At 45.0% G+C, this 19369-nt stretch overlaps 1 non-coding gene across 1 annotated transcript; it reads left to right on the top strand.

Annotated features, from left to right (window-relative positions):
- The first annotated feature begins 18212 nt into the window (after nt 1–18212).
- On the top strand, nt 18213–18284 carry TRNAE-UUC (transfer RNA glutamic acid (anticodon UUC)). Its single transcript has one exon. It is a non-coding gene; the product is annotated as a tRNA-Glu (tRNA).
- The last annotated feature ends 1085 nt before the right edge of the window (nt 18285–19369 follow it).

Here is a 19369-nt window from a genome sequence, read left to right as displayed (position 1 = left end):
CTACTGTTCCTTTGTGGTTACTCTAGGTTTAGAGTTAATCAGTTGCCTGATCTTTCCATCTCCCAAGGAAGTCAATAACCTTAGCACTCTTTCACATTCCCACCTCAGCCTCTTCTTGCAGTGTGATCATGTGCGATTTTAGTTTTGGATGAATCTCTCTTACCTTGGGACGTGTGTGTGTTTTAACATCTAGCATAGTTATTAGACAAGTATGACTTTATTGTTTTCTTCACTTTGCTATTCTTGCATCCCAGAATTGGTTTTCTAGTTTATTGAAACATATCTTCAGGTAATTAAATTTGAAAAAAAATTTTAATTAGGATCTTAGGTTCAAAATAATTTTGGGGGCTGGTGCCATGGCACAGTAGGTTAATCCTCCGCCTGCAGTGCCAGCATCCCATATGGGCGCCGGTTCTAATCCCAGCTGCTCCTCTTCCAACCCAGCTCTCTGCTGTGCCTGGGAAAGCAGTAGAAGATGGCCCAAATACTTGGGCCCCTGCACCCACGTGGGAGACCAGGAAGCACTTGGCTTCTGGCTTTGGAACGGCACAGCTCGAGCCCTTGTGCCCATTTGGGGAGTGAACCAATGGAAGGAAGACCTTTCTGTCTCTCACTGTCTGTAACTCTACCTCTCAAATAAATAAATATTAAAATGATTTCTTAAGCATTTTGAAGCTGTAATATGATTGTTTGCTAACATCTGATATTGCTGATTGAAGTCAGACACCAATCTGATTATTTCTCTTTTCTATTTTCTTAAAATATTTATTAATTTGAAAAGTAGAATGACAGAGAGAGAGAGAGTGTGACAGAGAACAAGCAAGCTTCCATCCTCTTGTTCACTCCCCCAGATGACCGCAACACTCAGAGAGGAGCCAGGAGCTTCTTCTGAGTCTCCATGTGGGCGCAAGGGCCCAAGCACTTGGGCCACCTCCACTGCTTTCCCAGGTGCGTTAGGGAGCTGGACGCAGGTGGAGATGTATTTGAGAGACCTTCAGATGCCCACAGCGGCTAGTGCTGGACCACCCATGTGGATGGCAGGAACCCAGTCACTTGAGCCACCCACTTCCTCCCAGGATGCACATTAGCAGGAAGCTAGAAGCAAGACTTGAACCCAGGCGTTCCAATATAGAACACAGGCGACTAACCACTAAGCCAAATGCCTGCCCCTTTAATTCTTTTTAAAGGTATTATTTCCAGGGATTTGGAGCATAAGGGAGAGAGGTCGTCAATTGGTTTCATCCAGACTTTTAACTGAATCTCCTATTCCTTAGTTTTTTTGAGCAAAGATCTTTGAATAAAATCTTTTTCTCCTTTTATACCTTTTCAAAAAACCATTTTATTTTGGAAAATTTCCAACAAGTAGGAGCACAGAGTAATGTGATAACAGCCCTCTTCCCACCCATCAGGTGACCTCTGCCCTTCATCCGTTTGTGACCTGTCTTGTTTCCATCTGTACTTCACCCATTTCTCTCTGGCCCAGGTGTCATACTTTTCTATCCCTGTGTATTTCGTATAAGGACTTTTTGGAGGGAAAAAAAAAATGCTTAATACTGTCAGCTTCTGCAGTCAAATTGAGATCATTCTGTAGTAATCCATTTATGCCTTGGAAAACAAAGTGCCATGTTGGAAAACTATTTCGGATGTATTCAAAAGCACAAGCCGTTCATCGTGTTTGTTATTATCACTTTCCTCTTTTCCGTGAAAAACCAGACATTTCAGTTGTGAGCCTGGGCAACGTGCTTTGATGTAAATGTGAGCATGGTGGTGCCAAGTCCCGAAGCATGCACTTGCTTGCTAAGTGTAGGTGTCTAGTGGGCTCTGGGTGGGAGAGGAAGCCGTGCTGGTACCACAGGTCAGGGCAGTTCCCCTGGTGATGGCGTCTCAACCCGCACAGCCCCTCCTCACTCCCTCTGCTGCTGGTCAACAAGGCTGAAGTGGAGGGGTCGCTCTGCCAGAGGAGAAGGGGGTGTTCCAAGGGGCAGATTTGCTCCAGAGCAGTCTTAAGCAGAGCTGGAGACCTCTTGTGGGGAGTGAAACAGGGAGCGAATGAGGGGGAGAAGAGAAAATGGGTTAAAGTGAATAAATGGAATAAAAAAGAAAAGAGATTACTCAGAATGTATAGAGCTCCTGGAGGAAAAACCCCAAATTGCAATCTGTTAAGAGCTGTTGCCATAGACTACACCGCAGGTAGTGCATCTTGTAAAAAGGCAGTGTGGCTCATGTTCGGAACACTTTCTGGGTCTTGTGTGGACCTGGTAAACCAGTCTTTATACCTCACCCCACCCCCAAAAAACTGTGTCTTCCCTTTCACAGGTTGTGTGAAGGTTTCCGCATGCCAGTTTCTGGTAATTCCATCTCTGACTATTAGCAGTGCCATTTCCTGAACTGTAACATAAGAGAGTAGTACTTCAAGAAGTTTATGGAAAAGGGCAATGAAAAGATAAGGCATGCTCTTTTCCTGGTGGACTATGGTCTTTTTACTTTTTATCTGTTGAATTCTTTATTCAGTGGAGCCCATAAGATTTTGACTATAATATAAATTAAAAATATGTTGTCTCAAAAATATTTTTTTAAAGAGAAGGCACATTTTCCATGAACTTTATTAAGCCCGCTTGTATTTGTGTTTAATCTTTTAGGCTTTTCTGTATTTCTTTTTAATTTAATTTTTAAAGCTAAGCTACAGGCTTTCTTTGGATTTGATCAGTTTCCCCCATGTCATTTTTGGGGATTCAGGCTGGAATACCACATTGCATTTAGTCAGCACATCTGTTATTACCTTGTTTTTAGTCTTATTTTGGCTTTTAGTGGCAAGAATAATATGTTATTGTAAACATTCAAATAATCCAGCAGTGTGTAAGATAAAAAGTGAAGTTTGTTGTGTCCCCATTATATTCCCCAGGAATACAATTACTAACAGTTTGGTGTATATTTCTTAACTTTTAAAATACATGTATTTATAAGTAAACACATACATTTTGGTTTTACATCAGATACTGCTTTGCAGTTGGGTTCACAATATCATGAGTATTCATGTGTATGTAAATATACAAGGATAGTTCAAAAAATGTGCCAAAAAAAATTGAAATCCATTCTTAGTATTTTCATAGTATGCAGTTTCCATGAATTATTTCTAAAACTCCTCATATGCATGGATATAAAAGATTTTTTGCACCAAAATAAACTTAGCATTTTATTCTCTTTTTCCATGAACTTTTTGAAGTCTCCTCATGTTTAAAAAAACTTACTGAAACTTTATTTCAAAGAAAATCGGTTGCTGCACGCCATTTCAATGTCATTTTGGGGTAGCTGTTTGTCAAAGTGTGGTCTGAGGTCTATAAAACTATTTTTTGTAATTCTGAGACATGATTTGCCTATTTCACTTTCATTCTGTTACAAGTGCACAGTGAAGTTTTCAAAAGTTACATGATGTGTGATGTTAAACCTGCCTTTGACTATTCTTTCATTTTCTTGGATTTTCTAAGGCAGTAGATTAAGGATATACTTAGGAGGCTTTAGAGATACACTTGGTACTTTTCCTGTACCCCATCACTGCTTAATCCTGGTATTGTTGCTCTCCCCTCTGAGATGACTGCCAACAATAAACTATTTTGAAATCCCAATGATTTGCAGAACTAAAATGGTGTCACTAATTTTTTAATCAGAAAATAGAATTTTCTTTAAACATGTTAGTTGGATTAATAGGTAGATGGATTTATGATGTTTTTAAGTGGATTTATAGGTTTAAATTTTTGATTTTAATTTGCTACATTAATGGATAGCTGACACAACAGAGGCTGCTGGATGTTTTCCATAATTCCTGTGAGTCGTAGAACCACAGTGTTTGAGGAACCAGGTGCTGGAGCAGGTCCAGCACACCCACCACATGGTTAACTGACGCTTTCTGAGGTCACTTCCTGTCCATCAGCGCCCAGCCTCTGCAGAGTGGGATGTTAATTTGTACACTATTGATTATCTGATAGCAAGTTATTTTATTTCTCTCTGGCAGACAGGAGGTTACCTTTATTTATTTATTTTTCTTTAAGCCTTGTAGGATACTAACAGTGTTACTCAGTTTTTCATTAGGAAGAGTAACTATGAAGAAGAGAGGTTTTTTTGGCTTACGATTCTGGAGATGCAAGGGCAAGCAGCTGGTGTCAGCCTGGCTCTGGTGAGGACTTTGTGTTGACGGCTTCAGGGTGCCAGAGTGCCTGTGGGAAGAGGAGCCGAGAGTGATGCAGCTTCGGCTGCAGCTGCTGTGACCACGTGCTCCCAGGAGAACATGTTCCTCAGGCCGTGCTCCCTCCCAGGGCAATCCCACACTCCCGGCCAGAGCCGAGGGCCCTCCCAGCTAGGGCTCGCCTCTTGAAGGTTCTGTCAGCTCCCACTTGGCCACACTGAAGACCAAGTGCCCAACACAGGAACCTTTGGGAGACACTCAAATCCAAACCGCAGCACAACCACTTCAGCATCTAGCTTTGTAATCTTACCCTTGCATTCTTTTGTGGCATCTTTTTTGTGTGGTTCTCTGAGGTCACTCAGTAATAAGTTACATAAATCTTCAGAACTATATTTACTGAAGTTTTTTTTTTTACTTTTTGAAAATTATTCTTTGAAAAGTACATATTTTTTTCTTCTTCTTTTTTTTTTTTTTCTGATGCATGTGGTAACCTACCAGTGTGTAAAACATACTCTAATTTTCTAAAAAAATTCAGTATTTTCTCAGTTCAGTTGAGGCTTATCATTCAGGTGCTTGAGGGTGATGTGTGACTGTAAGAGGAACCACATTGTGTCCAAGCTTCTCTTGCCATACCTCAAAGGGCATTGGCTGGGGTGATGGGCCTTTCCTTCTAGAATACCCGCCGTGCCCAAGAGCTGGTCCAGTCAGCCAACCCCCAGTCCAGAGCTGTAGGACAGGCTCCCCAGGGATGGGCACTTGAAGTGTCAGACAGGGAACATGCGATGAGCTTGCTGAGGGGTGAGGACATCCTACAGCAAATGTGGTAGTGGTACTGTCCAGTGAGAGCGTGGCATGTTTTTGTATTTCCCTGTCATCTTTACACATTAACATTATCTGTTCTAATCCTTTGTTTTCCTATTGGCTTGCCTTTTTTTTCCTTCTTTTTCATTTGTACAAACATTTTATCACAGGCTTTGGCCTTAAGTTAAATAATTTCAGCCTCTTGCTGGTATTTTAACTTTGGGGGAGGTTAGATCTATTATGGTTTCACTGATGACTTTAGGGCTTTGTATAATCCTGGAATGTATGTTTTTTCTCCAAACACTTTTGTAATATTACATTTCAGTCTTCTGCATATGTATGATTTTAAATTCCTTATTCTACAGAACTATAGAAGGGGACCTTAGACATTGTTTTGCTCTAATGGCTTTATCTCTGCAGGTATAATGGTTAAATTCATACTGCCTTCTAGGTTTTGTGCTCTACAGAAGGATTTGTGCTTCTTAAAATTAGTACTTATTTTTGTTTATTTGAAAGGCAAGAGAGAGACAGAGATCTTCCATCTGCTGATTTACCCCCCAAATGCCTGTAACAGCTGGGGCTGGGCCAGGCTGAAGCCAGGAACCTGAAATTCAATCCAGAGCTCCCCATGGGTGACAGGGACTCAAGAACTTGCACCATCACTGCTGTCTCCTGGGGAGCAGAGCCAAGACTTGGACCCAGCACTCTGATATGGGATGCCCTTCTGCTTGTTTTTTTAAAGATTTCTTTATAAAAGTTAAAAAAAAAAACACATAAAAACCTATAATCAACAGAAATGCTAGTGATAAGATTTAACCAACCTATGTACAATATGGTATAACTTTTTTAAAGTGCTAAATATTACATTTTCAAACTGTACTTATTAACATATATTTATGTGTATAAAATTGTTTTTAAAGAGATAATCAATATGCTCAGAAAAAACAGGCTATAAAGAAATACATTAAAAACGCTGAAAAAAAAAGATTTATTTATTTGAAGGGCAAAATTAGAGAGAAAGAAAAAAAAAAGGGATCCTCCATTTGCTGGTTCACGCTGCAAATGGCTGCAATGGGTCAGAAAGCTCTGACTCCATCGGGTCTCTCATGTGGGTGGCAGGGGCCCAAGTACTATTTTCCCAGGCGCAGTGGCAGGGAGCTGGGTCGCAATTTAAAATATTTATATTTCTTTATTTTCATTTTACTTGAAAGAAACATCTTCTATTCTTTGGTTCCCTCCTCTGAATCTCCTCTGCTGCTTTTTTTTTTTTTCCTTTGAAGATGATGAAACTATATCACAGAAAATAATCCATTATCATTCGGCAGTTTTAGTGATTTCTTTTTGACATCTCCAAGGGTAGGGTAATTTAACCAATGCTACCTTTTCTATTTTCTTAAAACTGTGAAATTGCTTCCTTGTTTTATTGAACTGGGAAGCAGTAGCCACTTCACAAAATCAGATCTTGTATCATCCAAGATTGCTGGCCCTAACCACTAAACTGAAGATATCCTAACCAACAATTGTGCCTTTTTAAATGTTGAAGTGACCACTCATTTTTGTCTCTTCTCACTGGAGCTCTGGCCTTTTTAAAGTTGAAGGAAGTAAGTCATGTGCTGTTACCTCTTAAGAACTTTTGTAATTACCTAGAAGAGACCAATCAATATTACTTGCAGGTAAGCTGCATAAATCAAGGGAATGGGACAATAATAAGATGGGAAAGTTATTGAAAATATTATTGCTTGAAAATAAATCTATGATAAATCTGTTCTTTCAACACTGGAAGGTAGTTTTGCTTTTAAAATAATATTGCCTTAATTACTCCTATACTGATTTTTATGTTTATTTAAAACCATGCTGAGTTACTGTGATAGAAAAATCTGTATTTTGTTCATTAAATAATTTTTTAAATTTGTTAAAAATTTTGTATTAACATGTAAAAATCTATTTCCTTGAAGAAGTAGGAAACAGGAAAAAGTTCTGAATTGGGTGCATATTTGTATTACAAGGTTGCACAATTTTCTCTGCAATATATTTTGAAACTTGGGGAGGTTTTCAGGCAGCTAAGATAACAAGGCTTGAATTTGCTAAGCTCTTATAAGTTTCATTCAGTTTGTGGTGGCTGTGATGATATGAGACAGTGAGTGACATCAATAAATGTCAAAATGGGAAATCTCTGAAGAGCTAAGTAGATGGAAGATATCAATCGAATTGCACAGAGTCTGGCATGTAGCGCCTGAGGCACTTACTACTCTTAATGACTTGGCAAAGACACATGGCATTTGGAAATTAATTGCTTACCATATCACACTGTGTCACTGTGATGTAGACCAGTGGCTGCCAAGCCAGGCTCATCATCAGAACCTAGGTTCCCAAGTCCTACCCTGAAGTGGTGAGTTTCGTCCTTCTTGGCGTGACTGAGGACTAATGCCCCTCACGTGGACAGCGTGGTCAGAATTGGGAGCCACTGAAGTGGGCCCTTGTGTGTGCATTGGAAGCTCCTGCAGGGCTTGCCTGGAACAGCCTGCTCGTCCCCGCTGCCTAAGCTTCTGAAGCAAGGTTTTGAAGAAACCCTGAAAATATGCGTTTCTAATAACTTCACAGGAGATGCTGAACCCTCTGGCCCAGGGACCACATTTTAAGAGCCTCTGACAGACCCAACCCAAGACTCTGGGGCACATTCAACAAAGAACAAACTGGGAATGTGCATTAAGATGCCTGCCTCCTGGGGCCATGTTGTGGTTCAGCGGGTTAAGCCACTGCCTGCAATGCCAGCATTCCATATCAAATTGACCCAGCTTCCTGCTAATGTGCCTGGGAAAGGAGCAGAAGATGGCCCAAGTATTTGGGACCCTGCCACCTATGTGGGAGACCTGGAAGGAGTTCCAAGCTCTTGGCTTTGGCCTGGATCATCCCTGGCTGTTGCAGCCATTCAGGGGGAGTGAGCCAGTGAGTGCAAGATCTCTCTCTGCCTTTCAAATAAAGTAAATCTATGGGGCCAGCACTGTGGTGCAGTAGGTTAAAGCTCTGGCCTGAAGCGCTGGCATCCCATATGAGCACTGGTTCTAATCCCAGCTGCTCCTATTCCAATCCAGCTCTCTGCTATGGCCTGGGATAGCAGTAGAAGATGGCCCAACTTCTTGGGCCCCTGCACCCACGTGGGAGACCCAGAAGAAGCTCCTGGCTTCGGATCAGTGCAGCTCCGGCCGTTGCAACCATCTGGGGAGTGAACCAGTAGATAGAAAACCTCTCTCTCTGTCTCTGTAACTGTCTTTCAAATAAATAAAATCTTATAAATAAATAAATAAATCTAAAAAAAAAAAAAAAAGATGCCTACACCGGAGTGCCTGGATTGCTGGCTCTGCTCTGGATTTCAGCTTCCTATTAGTGGAGAGCCTGGAAGGCAGTGGTGATGACTCATGTAATTGGGTCCCTGCTATACACGTGAGAGACCTGGATTGTGTTTCCAGTTCCCAGCTTTGGGAGAACCCAGCCCCAGCTGTTGTGGGCATCTGGGGAGTAGACTAGCAAATGGGACTGCTCTCTCTCTCTGTTCTCAAACAATAAGAAAATCAAGTTAAAAAAAAAAAAAAAAAAAAGAAACTGAATGCCATGGCAAAGCGTGTTTCTTTTTCCCCTCACTAGAGTGATGGATCTCTGTCCTGACCAAGGTTTTGAGTGTAAAGGAGATGCTGATTGCTGACTAGGGAGGTTGGTAGTACAATGAAGATGGCCTAGGAGTTGTGTAGACTTGGATTATCCCTGTTCTTTGACCTTGGTTTTAGAACTTGGGGCTGGTCACCTAATCTTTCTGGGCTCCAGATATGGTTCATAGCCTTGTTCCCTTCAGCTAGGAGGAGTTAGCTCTTCTCTATGCCTGGGAAGCTCTTCCTTTCCACTGTCATCTTGTTGCTTGCTTAAACTTGGGTCCCTGCTCACTCCTCACTCCTTCCTAAAGCCTTTTTTGACTTTCCAAAATGGGTCAGGTCTCCTGTTACATGGACTCAGCACCGGCTACCTGTATTTCTCAACAGGTACTGATATAGGTAGGAGAAAGCTTGGTTACGTTAAGCTTAGGCAGGCAACTAGGAACAGAGGGGCTACACAGTGAGGAGGGTAGCTTCTGCCTTGGCCTCTGGTTACTAAGCAACATAAGGACAAGAACTTCAGAGATAGGTTTTGCAAAAACCAAATAGGGTACTTAAAAAGTGTGGAGACTGTGGTCATAACCTAACAAGCCCAAGGCCATGAACAACAAGATAGGGGGAACTGGCTCAGGACCATAAATTTACAAACCAAAGAAAACCTTAGATAACACAGCTGGGACCAGAGACTGACCAAGTGGGAGGATTGGGAGATAAGAAGGCAGGATGAGCTCACAGCAAAATGGGCAAGTTTTTTGAAAGACCTTGTGTTCCTGTGTAAACTTTCCCTTAACGCAAAGAATGTAAGCCACACACTGCCTCCCTTCAGTGGCCTGGTTCAAAAGGTCCCTCTCTGTTCATTTCAATAAAACTTGGCTTCACTCTTCACCCAGTCCTCTGCATCTGTGTCTTCATTCCTCCTCAAATATGAGACAAAGAACCTGCTTCATTACCACAGTTTCAGTTTTATATTTATTTGTGTAATATTTTTTCTTTTCAAAAAAATATTGAGGGCCTGGCACTGGGTTATATCAGGTTAAGCTGCTGCCTATGGTGCTGGCATCCCATATGGAAACCCGGCTGCTCCACTTCTGATCCAGCTTTCTAGTATGGCCTGGGAAAGCAGTAGAAGATAGCCCAAGTCCTTGGGCTCCTGTACTGGTGTGGGAGACCCAGAAGAAGCTTCTGGATCCGGCTTTGGATTGGTGCAGCTCTGGCCATTGCAGCCAATTGGGGAGTGAACCAGAGGATGGAAGACCTCTCTCTCCCTTTCCTCTCTCTTTCAAATAAATACATAAATAAAAAGAACAATCAAGATTAAAAAAAATTTTGAGATAGGGACAGAGGGAGCTCCCATTTGCTGATTCATTCCCCAAATGCCTGCAGCAATTTGGAGCTCAGAACTCAATACAGGTCTCCCATAGTGGGAGACAGGAACCCAATCACTTGAGCCATCACTGCTGCCTCCCCACGTCTGCATATTGCTAGGAAACCACAGCCAGGAGCCACAGCTAGGAGCAGAACCCAAGCAGTTCAATGTGAGATACAGGCATCCTAAGCACTATGCTGAATGCCCACCCTACTTACTGATAATTCATCTTTCTCCACTAGACTTTGTAAGCACTGCACTTTACAATGCTAACATTTGTGGGTGATCCTGTGCTTGGCTGAGAGACTGCCTGCCTAGCTCACACAGGAGGTTAAGAGGGTATAGCAAACCATACCTCCTGGGAAAGACCCTGGTCGGGGGCTCAGCACACTGAGACTCACACATGACCTGACTGCTGGCAGGTGGCAGGGAACCCAGGCACATTTCCCCCACCTCCACTTCCTGTTGAAGGGCCTTGTAATGCCAACTAGGTAAACAGCACCTGGGTGTGGTCCAGACCCATAAGAACACATGGAAGGGTACCTGGGCTACATGACCTTTGAGATGAATGGAGAAGCATAGCAGTGCCAGTATTGCATTTATCTTATAGAATTAGTGTTGCTACCCTGAGCTAGCTATTCCCCTTTGCCTACTCTATAAAAGCCTGAGCCCGACTGCTAATAAATGGATGGATGTGTTCACCAAAACTCTCTGGTGCTTCTTGTCAAAGAACGCCCTTGCCCCACCATCCCAACAGTGTGGGCCCTGCAGGACGAGCCCACAAACATTTTTTTCTCTTTGTGTTTCCTGTTGTGTTTTGGTCTCAAGCACTGTGTCTGGCACATAGTAGTTACATGAGCAGCAATAAATCAGATTCCATTGTACAAAGAGAGCAGCAAGAACAGGGTATATATTCCAAAGTTGGCTACCTCCCTGTCTGTGGATTTCTATGAGGTACTCTGTTATTTTTATAATAAATTCCCTACTTTGCACAACTAAGCTCAAATTAATTTCTGTTATTTGCCTGAACCATGACAGTACAACTATATGTCAGGCATCAGACATGCCCTCATACTTAACATTGATTTAAGAGGTCAAGAAAGTTAGTCTACTAAGATTTAGGGCAGTACATTTTCCTAAGATTCTAAAAACTGATGTGTATTTTAAAGATATAATCTATAAATAGACTTCCTCAGTATATTAAGCTCAAACTTGATCTCTAAGATGGGCTATGGAATTGGGAGCAGGTGGTGCTGATGGATCATGAGCAAGAGCATCTCATAGCTGTACCACCATCTTAGGACAGTCCCATGTAACAGAAGCACAAGTCAGCAAGTAATTACAACCCTGCCTCAAAGGCCCAGAGCCCAAACAAACCAGGGCCAACCCACCCAGAACCGGCCAATAAGAGGAAGTAACTTTGTATAAAGAACAGCACTCTACCCTCGCTGGTTGTGAGTCCCTCTCAGATTTGTCTCCAAATAACCCTGTTTTGGCTGTTGAGTTTGTGATCTGCCTCCTCTTTGTCATATTCCTATAACAGGTGCAAATATGATGCCCTCTAAATCTAAATGGCAATATCCGGAAAATGTACTCACTTTATAGTGACAAGTTTAGTTACTGGCCAGAGCAAGACTTGAATAACAGAATTTGTATTGATGTCAATGAGAAAAAAGGTTGATTGAATCTTGTAATTTAACAAAATCTGGATCTGCAGAGACACAGTGGCACTAAATAGGGAAACAGTAGGAAAACGTAGATTAACAGCAGTGCAGATGAGTGTCTGCTTTTTGAGGGTCACTAGGAAACGCTATTGGCTGTTTCCTCGTTGGTAGAGCAAGAAGAACCCATGCTCCAGTAGGACATGCAATGGGAGAGAGTGCTATTCTGATGTTCTGAAGAATATTTTAATTTTAAAGGATTGCTAAGGGGGATATTTGGCTCCTCTGGGACCATTAATCAGTAGTGACTTACCCTGTGCTCAGTAGTACATTCCAGTCCATTCTATCAAATGATTATCCTGAAAGTGACTCCAAAGATGCTCTGGTTTAGCAATCTCTAGTGGTAGGGAACTATCATCTGCTTAGACATGAACAGCATGTTCTAGTGAGGGCCCCCTTCCCAAATCACAGTGGCTTAAAGGTCTGGGGCTAGGCTGGCATTGTGGCATAATGGGTAAAGTCACTGCCTGTAGTGCCAGCATCCCATGTGGGCACCAGTTCAAGTCTCAGCTGCTCCACTTTGGATCCAGCTTTCTGTTGTGGCCTGGGAAAGCGGTAGAAGATGGCCCAAGTGCTTGGCCCTCTGTGCCCACGTGGAAGACCTGGAAAAAGTTTCTGGCTCCTGGCTTTGGACTGGCCCAACTCTGGCTGTTGTGGCCATTTGGGGAGTGAAGACCTCTCTCTCTGTCTCTCCATCCATCTCTCTGTCTGTAAGTTGACCTCTCAAATAAATAAATAAATAAATAGGTATTAAGAAAAACCAAAGAAAATAGTTGATGAGGAAGAAGGACCAGGGGCAAACACTGTGCCAATGTCAGCCTCTATAGAGTGCTAGATCCTGAGATATTTATTCTTGTTGGTGTAAGAAGAACCCATAGCAATCTTCCTCACTCTCCTTTGAACATGCCATCAGACTTCAAAATGTATGCAATCATTATTGCTGAAGGCATTATCATTTTCAATATCACTGCCCTATTTTATGTAATATGCTCATAATAGTGCAAGCAGACTTATTAATATATCTGATGATAAATTATTATTATAATTATTAACATATATGATGATAAATATTTTCCAGAGGCAAAATACCTGGATTTGAATTCTACTTCTTTTATTGATAAGTTGTCAGACTTTGAACAAGTTAATTAACCTACTTGCATTTCAGTTTTCTAATCTACAAAATAGGAATAATATTAGGTCCTCTCTCATTGAGTCATTTTGATAACCATCAATATTTTAATGTGTCTAGAATCACCTAGCACACAGTGAATATTATATATGAAAAGTATTATTTTTATATCAAGTATTGTCATACTGGGTGCCATGATGAGCAATGAACTTGACACAATTCCTGCCTACGGAGCTACTGATGATAGTTGAGACACACTGTCACAGGGAAAGAAGAAATGAGTTTAGAAAGTTTGCTCAACTCAGGACTACTGGTGGGAACTCCAGAAATGAATCAAAAATAATTCAACCTCCCATGTAAGAGCCAAGTTGGTTTCTGCTTAGCCTCCAAGGGGCTAAGTGAATTAACTGAGGATCGCCGAGGGCCATAATTTCAATCTTTAAGCAACTACAACATGGAACAAAAAACTACATTGCTGGGCAAGTTTTCAAGATGCCGGGCCCGTGGAACACCTCGCCTCACCATTCCTGAGTATAGCTCTCAGGAAAAATGAGAAAAGCACAAGGACCCCAGGTCAGAGGCCTGGACAATACCAGGTAGGAGAGGGTACGATGGTGGTCTGGCAGAGCTCTGCCCATCTTGTGCTGTCAGACCAGATGAAGGCAAAGAATGGGGGTGAAAAGACAGTATGGGAGGGGTATTAGGAGGCTGTGATGGCATTTCTTGTTCTACATTGCAGTTTCTCAAATACTGAAATCAAGACTCAGACTCTCCATTGCTGCTTAGGTGCTAAGTGGAAACCAAACTATTCCCATGATTTTTTTTTCCCCCATGACATTGATCAAGCGAACAATTCAGTATTGAAGGAATCAACAGATCACTCAAACTTAGTGTGAGTGCTGACCATGTGTGAAGAAAGATACATGCTGTGGAGATAGTTTTACTCAGCTGAGAAATAGTTCTGTCTTGTTATTTGCTGATTCAGGGGGGAAAGTGACCTACAGAAGGATCCCCAAAGAAGAAAAAATATTCTAAGGCATTGATTCATGCACTAGATAATTATATGTGCCAAGCACTGTGCTAGAAGGTAGGCATGCCACAGAGTAGGATCCAGATTCTGCCATCACAAGTTTACAGTCTACCAGGAAGAGGGAAGCAGGAAAATATATCCAGGCAAGGATCAGTGGGGCAGGCCCACACAGCGAGCACCGACCCAGTGCTGGGAGTTCAAGGATGTTTGCCCTGAGTCATCGGACAAGTAGGGGTTGCTACATTTGGGAGAGGGGTGAGGGTCAGAGTTATATGATCTAAACAAGCCCTTGAGGAAGCTGCCATCCCAGTGGCCTCCTGAAAGCCAACCTAATTTTAGAAACTGAGCCTCCATTTAGGCCGTGAAGATTAACTCACCCTGCATGGTCAGCAGGGGCAGGTGTTGTTACCCAAAAGAGCTTCGAGGTTAACTGTGTGCCCCAGGCTGGGTCAGTGCTGCCCAGGGCTCTCCTTGGGAGAGTGGAACTTAATTGGCAATTACTTTAATGCCCTTTTAAAGGATGACTCCTGGGCCCACTGAAATGGAAACCGTCCTAACTCCTAAATGACTGGCAAACACGGCCGTGAATCACACCCCACATCACTCCGGCTAATGTAGATGCCTGGCAAGTACAATATGTTTGGGGCCTTTTTCCAGTATCAAATGGAGGATGAAGTGGGAGAGCTGCCCAGCAAGAATAAGCTTTAGATGCATGGGAACAGGAATAACTGTTCCTTGTGTCAACAAGAAGGCTTTTCTGTGTGTGTGCAGAACTAAAGAAATGCAGCTCACTTACTGGTCTGGCTTCACTTCAAAACTTCATTTTTTTTTTTTTTTCTTCCTCCCAGGAACATTTTGTTCACACTGGCGGTTGAAAGGTGGCAGCTTTCACATAGAAGTACAGCAGGAAGTGTTTAAGTTAGATAAAAGGAAGGACTACTTAGCAGAAAGATTGAGTGCAGGACTGAGTTCCCAGGGGGATTATGGAATCTGATTTTTATTCATGAACCTTCCTGTTAAGTACCTTAAATAAAAAGGGTATCAAGGCATAAGCATCCATCACTATTTTTTAAAGGCCCACGCTTTGGGATTTAGAGGAAAAGGAAATGCCTTGTATCCAGGAGGAACCAAGAGGCAGCTTCACCAGGATGGACTGGCCTTAGAGTTGGGTCAGACATAGAGAAAGAAGAGCGAGGTGATGTAAAGGGATGAGAAGGTGGGGTGATGTGGAATGGGGCATCGCCGTAATGGGCCTGGGAGGGTAGTATTAGCAAGCTATGTCAGGGCTGGACTAGGGAAAGCCAGGAAGGCTTAGACAGGCAATTTAGATTTTACTCAACAGGCAACCAGAAGCCATTTTTTTTTTTTCAGGTTTTTGAGCAGGAAAGGGAAATGGTGGAAGTAGTGCTTCAGGGAACAGAGATTGACAGGAACTCACAGGTAATTATTTCTCAAACATGAGCGCCATCAGAATCACTCAGGAGGATGGAGAAGAAATGCTTGCTAAAATTCATATTCCCAGGCCCCACTCCCAGAAGGTCTCCTTTGGAAGCACTGAGTAGACGGGGCTGCGAATCTGCAGTTAAACAGGGCCACTCTCCTGAGCCCTGGGCAAATGCTGGGAGGTCCTGTCCAAGGGACCCCAGCAGAAAAACTGCTGTTGAACCCACTGGGTACCACTGAGAAAAAGCCCTACAACAAGGGCGGGCCCAGAAAGCAGGAAGCCAGCTTCCGCCAGCACTGGCCAAGTAAGAACTTCTGTCGCCTTTTCCTTTTCCTTGCCTGTACTTTAACCTGGAAGGCCCTGGAGCCTCTGAGGCAGGAAGGCAAAGAAAAGAGTGAGAAGTGGATTACCTGATAATAAATATCTAACTAGTGCACGGCTCTCCGGTGAGAAAAAGCCCCGTCTAGCCTTTGCCTATTTCCATGGTGTAAATACACCAGCGTGGCCACCTCAAGCTGCGGAAGTGATCTGCATGAACAGAGTTGGGAAGAGAAGCCCACAATCAGCTCTTGCAAGCTGGTAGGAACCTGATCCAGCAAACCTCTGCTCCGAAACTTGACATCATGCCCAAGCTGGGGTATGGGCTATCTAGAAGACTGAGTTGTTGAATAGTGTATTGTCCTAGGCTGTACTTCATTACTTAAAGTGACCAGTAGGGTTTTCAAGGTTTCATTGGATGGCTGGGGGAAAAAAATGGACCAAATTTCACTTTGGGGATAGTGAGAGACAAAATCAGGTTGCATTTTGGCTACAGGCTAAGGATGGTCTGTCCAACACATGGGTTACATTTAGAAATTTTAGTTTTTACCATAGTGAGATATTTTTAAAAAATCAGTTATCATCACATGGGCCGCCGCTGCAGCTCATTAGGCTAATCCTCCGCCTTGTGGCGCAGGCACACCGGGTTCTAGTCCCGGTCGGGGCGCCGGATTCTGTCCCGGTTGCCCCTCTTCCAGGCCAGCTCTCTGCTGTGGCCAGGGAGGGCAGTGGAGGATGGCCCAAGTGCTTGGGCCCTGCACCCGCATGGGAGACCAGGAGAAGCACCTGGCTCCTGCCATCGGATCAGCGCGGTGCGCCGGCCGCAGCGTGCCAGTCGCGGCGGCCATTGGAGGTGAACCAATGGCAAAGGAAGACCTTTCTCTCTGTCTCTCTCTCTCTCTTTCACTGTCCACTCTGCCTGTCAAAAAAAAAAAAAAAAAAGAAAATCAGTTATCATCACATGGAAATGCAAAACTGAGAAGTACACATAAAAGTCTCTGGGTCCCCAACTGAGAACCGTAGAGCCACGGTCTTCCACGGCCGGTGAGGGCTCAGGGGCTTTGTTTGCAGCGTTTTCTTTGGTGTGCTAGCACACAGCCTCGAAAGCAAGGCAGCTGGCTCACCACCTAAAATACCAATGGTGCAAGTGTTGGGCACAGAAGCTGGGATGCGGCTTGGGACACCTGCACCTCATGTCTGAGTACCTAGGTCGGAGCCCTGCCTCGCTTCTGCTTCCAATTCCAGCGTCCTGCTGAAGTGGAAGGCCCCTGATTTGGGTCCCTGCCACCCACGTGGGCGATCTGGAATGATTCCAGCTCCTGGCTTCCTCCTGGACCCAGCTGTGTTGGCACATGTCGGGAGTGAACCAGCTGATGCGAGATCCCTGTGTCTACCAAAACAGGCGAAACCCTGTGCAGAGCCAGCACAGGAAGACCCCCCTAAAATACTGTGAAGTTGAATGCGCCAAGACGCCGGAACGCGTCTCACACACCCAGCAGATCTGCAGTCGTCGCTTCCGGCTCTTCCAAGAGCGTGCCATCTTCATGGCGTTGGACTAGGGTCACCGCCAGGCCGGAGGCCTCACGCCTGCGCAAGGTCGGGTCGTGTCCGCCGCGGCCTCCCTCGCTCCTCCCCTCCGGACGGTGACCCTCACAACGCACGTCGTGGCCTCCTTCGGTCCCCGGGCACGTGGGGAGCCAGGCCAGAGCGAGCCCTCGCCCGGGCTCCCGCGTGTCCGCTGCTAGCAAAGCCACCTGCGTGCGGCTGAAGGAAGCCCCAGCGACGACCCCAGGACCCCAGCGCTCGCCTCAGCCGCTGCCGGCGCCCACACAGCCCTGGGCTAACGTCCGGGCCGCTCCCGGCTGGCTGGGCTGGCCAGGGGCAGCTTCCAGTCCACAAGGGGGTTGGAAGCCACAGGAATTTCCATGCACCGGGAAGGCCTCCAGGAAGGGGCTTTCTCCCGGCTTAGAAGCCACGTTCGGAACCACCCCCGCCTGCTCTTAGCGGCCCAAATCCAGCCTCTCTAGCCGTTAGGTCAACAGAACCTGGATGTTCTGTCCAGGCTTCCAGGAGGCCCGCGTTCCCGTTTCTGTTTCTTCAGAGGAAGAGATCAGCTTTCCGGAGACGGGACGGTGCCTGGGGCCGGTCTTGACCGCCGCAAAGAGGGCACGGCCCGCCTGGATCCGTGGCGCACATGGGGAGACCCGCAGGTCCAGGGACGGCGGTTCTCAGGCTCCCCGCGGTCCATGCTGCCTAAAGAGGCTCCGACATGCAAACGCCATTCTTTTGGCATTTTGTAAAAGCTCTCGTGAGGAATTACAATGATTCACACAATGTAGGGGCTACATCGCTGTCGGCCTGACGTCTAAGACCAAGAGGCTCATGAGACCACAAAAAGCGCGACTGCAGACAAGAGAAATTCGAGTTCCCTCTGTACAAGTCGGAAAGGGTTAAACAGCCGCAAAGTTGGCGCAGGCGCACAAGTAGGTTTGACGCTGGCGAGCTGGCGAGATAGAGCGGGCGGAAGCCAGTGATAACAGCTCAATTTGTCGAGCCTAGCAGAGTCTGTCACCGTCGTCTCCCACATGGTCTAGCGGTTAGGATTCCTGGTTTTCACCCAGGCGGCCCGGGTTCGACTCCCGGTGTGGGAACGCCAGTCTTTTAGAAAAGTAGAAACCTAGTCTCCCCGAATAGGGTGTGGTGTTTTATTAGATGAAAGCTTTAAAACCCATCTCAGAGCAGGCGGGGAAGAATGAAGCCGAAGCGCATCAGAACCTGCCCTAGGAGCTACCCCAGCGCGACATCAGGGAGCAGGGCGGCGTGCGGAGCTGTGCGTTCCCCGGGGCCGCCTCCGTGGTTTCCCCTTGCCCGGTGAATGTGGAGCAGCTGGCCCCAAAGTGCGCTTTTCTGAGCAGAAAGAAAAAAGACCCAGTTTCAGTTAGAGCGTCGCGGGGCCTGTAAGTTGCCTACACCGTGCCTTTGAGGCTCGCAAGATTTCCAGAAACGACATTCAGGGCGGCGCTCTTGAATGCAGGGTTGACGGAGTTTGCAGTACGCGGGGCTCACTAAACCACTTGTTTAGGGGAGAAAAGGAGGGATAAAAGAAAATTAGGTTACTGCCAGGATGGAGGGGGAGGGGGCGGCCGCCGACGCTCTTTTTCTCACGGCTCACATTCTGTGTGTGTGTGTGTTTAGTTAAAAGTGAGATTTATTAGATTTATTAGAGTCAGAGCCCTCCACCCAGAGTGGTATGGATGGGGGCTTCCAAGCGAGGAAAAACCCAAGTGAAAAAACACACACACACACACAAAAACTTGACAAATAGATTGACATTCAGTTACAAGGCGGGGACAAAACCCATTGAAAGACTTGATTTGCCGTCCACGTTCTGTTTTTGAAACGACTTCAAGCATTGGTGCTGTGCAGACGTGGTGGTCTTGCCCTGTGAGCCCGGGAAGGGCGTGCTCCGCCGAGACTGGCGGCCTTGCTCTCTGCAGGCGTCGGGGAGCCTCGTGGGTTCTCGCTGGCGCGGGGCTCCCGGGAGGGGCCTCTGATCCCTTCCCAACACGGAGACGGCTGTGGCGATGACTTCGCCTCCAAAGGACCTGCTTGGGGATCTGTTCTCGAAAAAAAAAAAAAAAAAGAAAAAGAAAGAAAGAAAGAAAAAAGAAAAATCCTTTGGGATTTTATGAGACACAGAAACAAATGTCATCCTTCATAAAAATACGTAAGCTAA

The sequence above is a fragment of the Oryctolagus cuniculus genome, chromosome 9 (assembly GCF_964237555.1).
Source record: "Oryctolagus cuniculus chromosome 9, mOryCun1.1, whole genome shotgun sequence".
Taxonomy (NCBI): domain Eukaryota; kingdom Metazoa; phylum Chordata; class Mammalia; order Lagomorpha; family Leporidae; genus Oryctolagus; species Oryctolagus cuniculus.
The sequence above is the reverse complement of the archived record's forward strand: the minus strand, read 5'-3'. Positions and strand labels throughout refer to the sequence as shown.